The sequence below is a fragment of the Megascapheus bottae genome, chromosome 14, assembly GCF_031878675.1.
Source record: "Megascapheus bottae isolate mThoBot1 chromosome 14, mThoBot2.hap1, whole genome shotgun sequence".
In the NCBI taxonomy this organism is placed as follows: Eukaryota; Metazoa; Chordata; class Mammalia; order Rodentia; family Geomyidae; genus Megascapheus; species Megascapheus bottae.
This window is the reverse complement of record NC_143522.1, coordinates 43,738,583-43,746,456: the sequence shown is the minus strand read 5'-3', so window position 1 is coordinate 43,746,456 and position 7,874 is coordinate 43,738,583. Positions and strand designations below refer to the sequence as shown.

Genomic DNA, 7,874 nt, shown 5'->3' with positions numbered 1-7,874 from the left:
TTTGGAGTTAATTCTAGTGCAGTGTGACAAAGAAGGATCCAACTTTAGTTTTCTGCAGGTGCTTAACCAGTTCTGCCAGCACAACTTGTTGAAGAGGCTGTCTTTCTTCCATTCTATTTTTTTTGGCTCCCTTGTCAAAGATTAGGTGGCCATAGGTCTGTGGTTTAAACTGCAGAGCTTTTGTATGGCAAAGGACATAGCTAGTAAATTAATTAGGAAGCCTACAGAGTGGGAGAAGATCTTCACCAACCAAACAACGGACAAAGGCCTCATATCTAAAATATATCAACAGCTCAAAAACTTGAATCACTCCAAAAGTAATCTCCAAAGTAACAACCATCCCATTAAAAAATGGGCCAAAGACTTAAAGAGAGTCTTCTCTGAAGAAGAAACAAAAATGGCCTATAGACACATGAAGAAATGTTCAACATCTCTGGTCATAAAAGAAATGCAAATCAAAACAACTCTAAGATTCCACCTCACTCCAGTTAGAATGGCCAGCATCAGGAAAACGAATAATAACAGATGCTGGAGGGGTTGTGGCCAGGAGGGATCACTACTACACTGTTGGCATTTACCCAACCATCCAGAATCTAGGGCATACTAAATCCACTAGCACAACAATGTTCATTGCAGCATTATTCATCATAGCAAAGATATGGAACCAACCTAGATGCCCCTCAGTTGATGAGTGGATCAACAAGATGTGGTATTTGTACACAATGGAATTCTATGCTGCTGTCAGAAAAAACGACATCGCCCCATTTGTTAGGAAATGGAAAGACTTAGAAAAAATCATATTAAGTGAAGTAAGCCAGACTCAAAGGAACTTAGGCTCAATGGTTTCCCTCATTTGTCATAATCAGTAGAAACCTTGGGCTCTACTAGCAGAGACCTGCAATAGAGCAAAACCTTGATACATAAGGCCATATAGTATGAAGCTAATTGAAAGGACCTCCAGGATATTGAAATAAAAGCCATATAATTAATGATTGTTGTCCTTAATGTACTATGTTGTCTCTCATCTCTTTTGCTGTCCCTTGGTTATCTCATATTGTTACAGTATCTCACTTTGTTATCTGATATATTGAGTTTATTTGTATTTGGTTATTTGAAATTTGATAGGGAAGGGGGTAAAACCAAGACAGGGTGGGGGATGGGGGAGAGGGTAATGGGTACCAAGACATGTGAAAGGGTATCAATGTATGTGAATTAATGCACCTCCTATCTGGCAAATATCATGTAACCCTTTTATTAATTACAATAAAAAAGAAACAAATAGGATAGAAAAATAAGATGATAATGACAAGCAATAAAGTTAGTATTCAGATAAAAAAATGTTTTCCTCTATGAAATAATGAAAGGGAACAAAGGACTATTGCGACCCATTACTGATGGTAACTTTAATCAACTGGCTGAGAGTTTTTCTGCAGTTTTGTTTTCTTCATTACAACTAATCATTATCATGTGGAGAGATATTTAGAAACCATGTAAATATATGTGTATATATATATATATATATATTTTGTTTTGGTCAGTCATGGGACTTGAACTCTGGGCCTGGTCACTGTCCCTGAACTCTTCAGCTCAGGGCTACCACTCTACTCCCTTAAACCACAGCACCACTTCTGGTTTTCTGGTGGTTAATTGGAGATAAGAGTCTCACAGACTTTTGTAACTTTAGTACTGGGGGGGCTTTGAACCGTGATCCTCAGATCTCAAGCTTCCTGAGGATTACAGGCGTGAGCCACCGCACCCAGCAAATATAAATATTTTTCTATTCTTCAAACTTTCATCCATTTATTTGAATATTTTAAAATGATTCTTGTCTGAATAAATCGTTATGATGGAAAACTTCTTTTCAGAAAGTAAATCTGGTGGCAAAGAGTGTGGCCTAGAGGTATAGTGCTTGACTAGCATGTATGAAGCCCTGGGTTCAATTCCTCAGTACCACATAAACAGAAAAAGCTGGAAATGGTGCTGTGGCTCAAGTGGCAGCATGCTAGCCTTGAGAAAGCCCAAGAACAGTGCTCAGGCCCTGAGTTCAAGCCCCAGGACTGGCAAAAAAAAAAGTAAATCTGGTTCAAATGCAGTAGCTCATGACTGCAGTCCAAACTACTCAGGAGGCAGAAACTGGAAAGATTTAGGCCTGAGCAAAAGTAAGGAAGACCCTATGGCAACCAGTTAGCTGAGATGTGGTGGCTCTTATCTTTGACCCCAGCTGGTTGCATTGGTGGGAGGATTTAGGTTAAAAGTCAAGCTGTGGGCCAAACAAAAACCAAAAAACAAAAGTTCATTTGTGGCTAAGGATGTGCGTCAGTGGTAGGGTGTTCATCATACATATACAAAAGTTAATGATACTAATCTAGGAAAAAGTCCTCATCTTTAACACATGGAAGATGTCTTAGTATCTAGGCCCATCTCCCCATCCAATGTTTCCTTTTAATCTCCTACCTTCAATATTATGATCTAGTCAGTATAAAATATTTTCAACTTTTCAAAATATTTACAACTTTTCATATCTTTATGTTTTTGTATGTACTTGCATTTGAGCTGGGCTATACTTTCATAGTAAAATAACAAATTCCAACTCATCTTTCAAGACTCTATTAGTATGTCATATTTTTCACTGTTAGGTTAAGTACCTTAAGAGAAACATGCATGTATCCTTATCTTCTAGCCATTTATTTACATCTTTATTTCCCTCTTAAGAAAGACCATAACTTACTCAGATTTACAGCCCTAGTTCCTAGAATAATGTTGGGTTTACAGCAGGTTTTGAATAAATAAGCAACGAATTTAGGCCAAAGCAAGAACTTTCATATGTTGGTATGGTGTGGTGTGGGGGTGGTGTTGACGATGACAGAAGTTGAAGCTGGAGAGGCAAGCAGTCCAACTCAGGTATCTTGTATAAACTATCACAGAAGTAGGCTTTAACACACCTTTAATGTTCTAACATGATTTCTGACTGAGTGACTTCTTAGGTGACTATAGAAAATGGATTAAGGTAAGGCAAAGAATAAAATATTTACTAACTGAATTCAATAAATAAGCTAAGCTAAAAAGATGGCCTACAGAATGAGAGATCTGTGCTAGCTATGTGTCTTATAACAGTCTAATGACCAGAATATACAAACTCAAAAAACCTAAATTCCCAAAGAATTAACAAGCTAAATTAATAAATGGGCAAAGGAGATACTCCTCAGAAGAAGTACATATGGCTAAAATATACTTGAAGAAATACTCAACCTTCATGACCATAAAGGAAATGTAAATCAAAACACTGAGATTGCATCTCACTTGTAGTTAAAATGGCCATCAGCAACAGTATAAACAACAGCAAATCCTGGTAAGGATTCTGGAAAGAAGGGACTCATATATGTTGTTGTTGAGAATGTAAATTGGTTCAACCACTATGAAAATCAGTATGATGATTACTGAAAATCTAAACAGAATTATACCCAGTGATATGACTCATGGGCATTTAGCTAAAAGACTGCAGGTCAGGATATAATAAAGGCACTTAACTGCCCATTCTCATGGAAGGACTGTTCAAATAGCTAAGTTTTAGATAAGACAGCCCAGATGTTATACAATGGATGAATGAATAAAAACAAATGTGATGTAGCTATACAGATGTCTACATTGTTTATAGATGAACACACAAGTATATATATATATACACATACACATATGTACACATATACAGATACATACAATATATATACACAATAGAATTGTTTTCAGCTATCAGGAAGAATGAAATTATGTAATTTGCAAGGAAATGGGACAGATCTGGGGAAAAAAAATCATACTGACTGACCCAGAAAGACCAAAAGTGCATGTTTTCTCTCATATGTGGATCTCAGATACAAAAGACAACCTCTCATGTAAACATACATAGGAGCATAAGCATATATATGTGACCAAGCTGATTGTGTGGTACATGCAAAAGTAAAACTCCATGTAGTAAACTCTTTGAGCAAGTAACAGACATCTTAACAAAATTGTGCCTGAAAAATGACTTTTACAGGAAATAAGAGCTGGAGATATGGCTCAGATGATAGAATACCCACCTAGCAAATATGAGGTCCTGAATTCAAGCCTAAGGGTACATATGTATGTGTGTTATAAAAATATTTCTACTCTCATTTTTATGTGAGAAATGAGTGCATACGTTTGCATTTTAAAATAGAAAAAATCATGTATCTATGAGCTAAATATTACAATATAAAATTGAGTATTTTAATAATAACTTTTTTTTTGCCAGTCTTGGGCTTGAGCTCAGGGCCTGAGCACTGGACTTTCTCAAGGCTAGAGCTCTACCACTTGAGCTTCAGCACCACGTCTGGCTTTTTTTTCTACAAGGAATCGAACCCGGGTCTTCGTGCATGCTAGGCAAGCACTCTACCACTAGGCCAAACTCCCGGCCCCTAAACATTTTAAATCCTCAGTACAACTGATACTTTGTATGTGGGATAACTGTGTTATATGATGAAAACCATTTTATATCTATCAACCCTTACCAATCTTTTAAATAAAGAATATCCTATATAAATATCCTATATAAATTCTTGACATTTTTTTCTTGAATTAGCTGAGAATTCTTAATACATGAAATACGCAAGAAAAATAGTAAATTAAAGCATTTTAGTCTAGAAAAGATAAACACTGGTTAATAATCTTATACTCATACCCTTGGAATCTCAGAAGTATTGTACTGACAGAAGCCAGGCTAAAGGATTAGATATTAAGATGACTCCACCATTAAGCTATAGCTTCTATTATTTGTTGTTGTTTTGTTGCTTTTTCATGGTTGAAATGAAATTTCTCTACTTAGACCATTGCTTGACATTTTTTGATAACCAGTTTTTGTTTTATCCCAGATCATGTTCTGTTAGCTATATTCTATATAGTACTTAGACTATATTACTATCACATTATTACTTTAATCTTGCTATAGTCTGTGATTTAAGCACATGGTTATATTTATATAATGCACTGGAATACCTTCTGAAAATTAAATTGATAGCCTTAAATGCTTTCTTTATCCAGTTCAGTCCCCTCCCACACCCACTACTCTGTAACCTGTGATTTTATGAATCATTTCCTGCTCTCTCCCCATTCTCTTTTTCATGTGATCCTTTTAAATGTCTCTGCTGAAACCTAGGTTTTCCCGGATGGCACTTCTTGTCTTCTGTGGAAAGCAGCCTGTTTTATATTTAACTGGTAAGTAAGTATGCTTTACTGATTTGTACCATCACTACCTTGCTGAAATCTGTGCCATGTGATCAGGTCATCATTAGATATAATAATAACATAAGTAGATATGGAAGAATCAACAGTTTCTTCTTCCTGCCTATTTCCTGTGCTATATGGCTATTGTCAAAGGCTATGCAGATAACTCATCCAAATTCTCCAGTCATTGGTCTCTCAGTTCTAAAAACTTTCATTTCTACCTAAGGCTACCCATCCCTCCATTAACATGGCACACCTTGAATCAATTCTTTAAAATAAACTGGGGTCTCTTTCTGACCAATGTCTTCTATATATTTTTGTTTATTCATCTTGAATTTATTCTTTTATCTAATTTTTTTATGACAAGTCTTAGTCCTTTTTTCCCTTCCACTCTCTCTGCTCCATTCTATTATTCCTTGTCTCTTTAAATTTTCCTGTGCCAAAGTAGCTCATTCATCAAAGTTCTTTCTTTAAAATAATTTTACATTTCACAGTCTAAATGCATGAAAATTACAACTAGTTAAACGAACTTTCTAATGGTATCCAATTTTTTCTATTAATGTTTTAATTTAAAATAGAGAAATCTTGCAGACCGTATCTACTGTCATCTGCCTAACTGTAGCTAGAACTTTACCTGTGCAACTTAGTATATTCTTCTCTTTTTTTAATTAACACACATAGTCATACAAGGGTGTTTTTTGTACAATTCCAAAGATATATATAGTATAATATATAATATGCATAAAATATACACATTAGTCATACAAGGGGTATTTTCTTACAGTTCCAAACATATATATTATATGTGATATATGATATATATTTACAATGTATCCCAAACTTTTTCTATTATTCTCTTTCCCCACATCCCTTTAAAACAATTTCAGTATGTTTCATTGTTCTATTTTTATATATGCAAATAAGCTGCTTGACCATGTTTATCCTCATTCACCCCCCTCTTGCTAGTACTCTTCCAATAGAGCCTATTTTACTTACCTGTCATACATTTGTAATGTGTATTGATTGTATTAATTTTGATAAAAGGCCTAATTGTATAGCCCAGACCAGCCTTGAGTTTAACATTCTCCTGCCTCAGCCTCCTAAGTGCTGGGTAAAAGTGTGCAGTGCCATCCCCCAGCAAGGCTTAGTTCCAGGAAACATAAGGTTCATGGGTCAGAAGGAGGCAAAATCAGTTATTGCAAGTGACAAAACAGCAACTAAAACAAAGCCTAGCATTAGGTCTCTCAAATCCAATCATTAGGCCATCACTAAGTGAGACCAGAGGTTATTTGCATATACAGCAAATAATGCTAAAGGAGATTAATTCAAAAATAAGAGAACGACATTTACTATGGAATATAAGCAAATCAACACCAGTAATAGAGTGGAAGACTATATTCCTCTTCCAGAGAATGTGCTCAGGAAAGAAATGTTCTCTCTTTTTACACTAGCCAGGAAACAAACAAAAAAATTAATTTCCAATTTTCCTTGATTTTTTTTTACTGGAGAACACAACTAATATAAAATTTGGAATTCATAGGACATTGAACTGTGGCATAGTTTCTTCTCCACAGTGAATACTGAGGCATACATATCCAACTATATAGATCATGTTCATAAGGCAATCGACATCCTCTGTCTGAACTACTTAGGTTTATGTGTAGAGTGTTAGATCATTCCAAGCTTATCATTGCTGCTGCTTGCAAATGAAATATGAGGTTTTAGCAATCTCAGTGGTAAATTAAACAGATACCTTTCTCAGACATATCTTTCTCAGTTTTCAATATCTATTTCACTTAAAAGAACTTTAATTTTTTCCCCTTTACAATAGCCTGTTCTTGTTTTTAAGACATTATGTCTTTTTGGACGTCTCTTAGGATCTCAATACTTAAATATTTTTTCTTAAAGTTTCTTTTTTCTTCTTAGTCTGATTTTCTTTCCAGTTGATTACAAATAATTTTGTTCAACCAAACTGACTTTTAAAAAAATACTTAAGCATTTCCAGGTACATACTGAGTTTACCTGACTTTCTTCCTTCTTGGATTTCTAAACTGTCTAAACAATGGTTTATATTGAATATCTGATTTCTTTCTTGGAGCTGAGAACTTTTTCTATGTAGTAAGAAGAGGCTTCCTATGATTAATCCCCAGCAAAACTCTAAAATATTAACTGAATGGAGTGTGTAGAGGGAGAGGAAGGGTGGGAAAATATAGTCATTATATTCAATGTACATATGTAAAAATGGAACCATATAACTTGAGGGTGTAGATATTGTTGGGAAAGTTAGGCGAGAATAATGGAAGAGGAGATACTTTTCAAAATGTATGAACTTTGTAAAACTAACGTTAATAAAATATAACCAATTATTATGAATGCTTCATTTATCATGGACAGTTGACTAGAGATAATTGGATCCAAACTATAAGCCTCAGACAGTAAATATTTAGACTCTCTAGAGAACTGATTAAAGTTAAATTTGTAATGAAACAGTACCATCCTTTAAAACACTTTCCAACACTACTCCACAGTGAATTACTGATTTTTTGTTTTGTTTTGTCAGTTGCAGGATTCGAACTCCGGGCCTGAGCGCTGTCCCTGAGCTCTTCAGCTCAAGGTTATCACCCTATTCCTTGAGC

The 7,874-nt window shown here is 35.2% G+C and overlaps 1 protein-coding gene across 1 annotated transcript in view; it reads right to left on the bottom strand.

The window, feature by feature from the left end:
* Positions 1–7,874, bottom strand: part of Gpr137c (G protein-coupled receptor 137C) — a 50,287-nt gene that overhangs the window by 30,850 nt on the left and 11,563 nt on the right. The window lies entirely within an intron of this gene.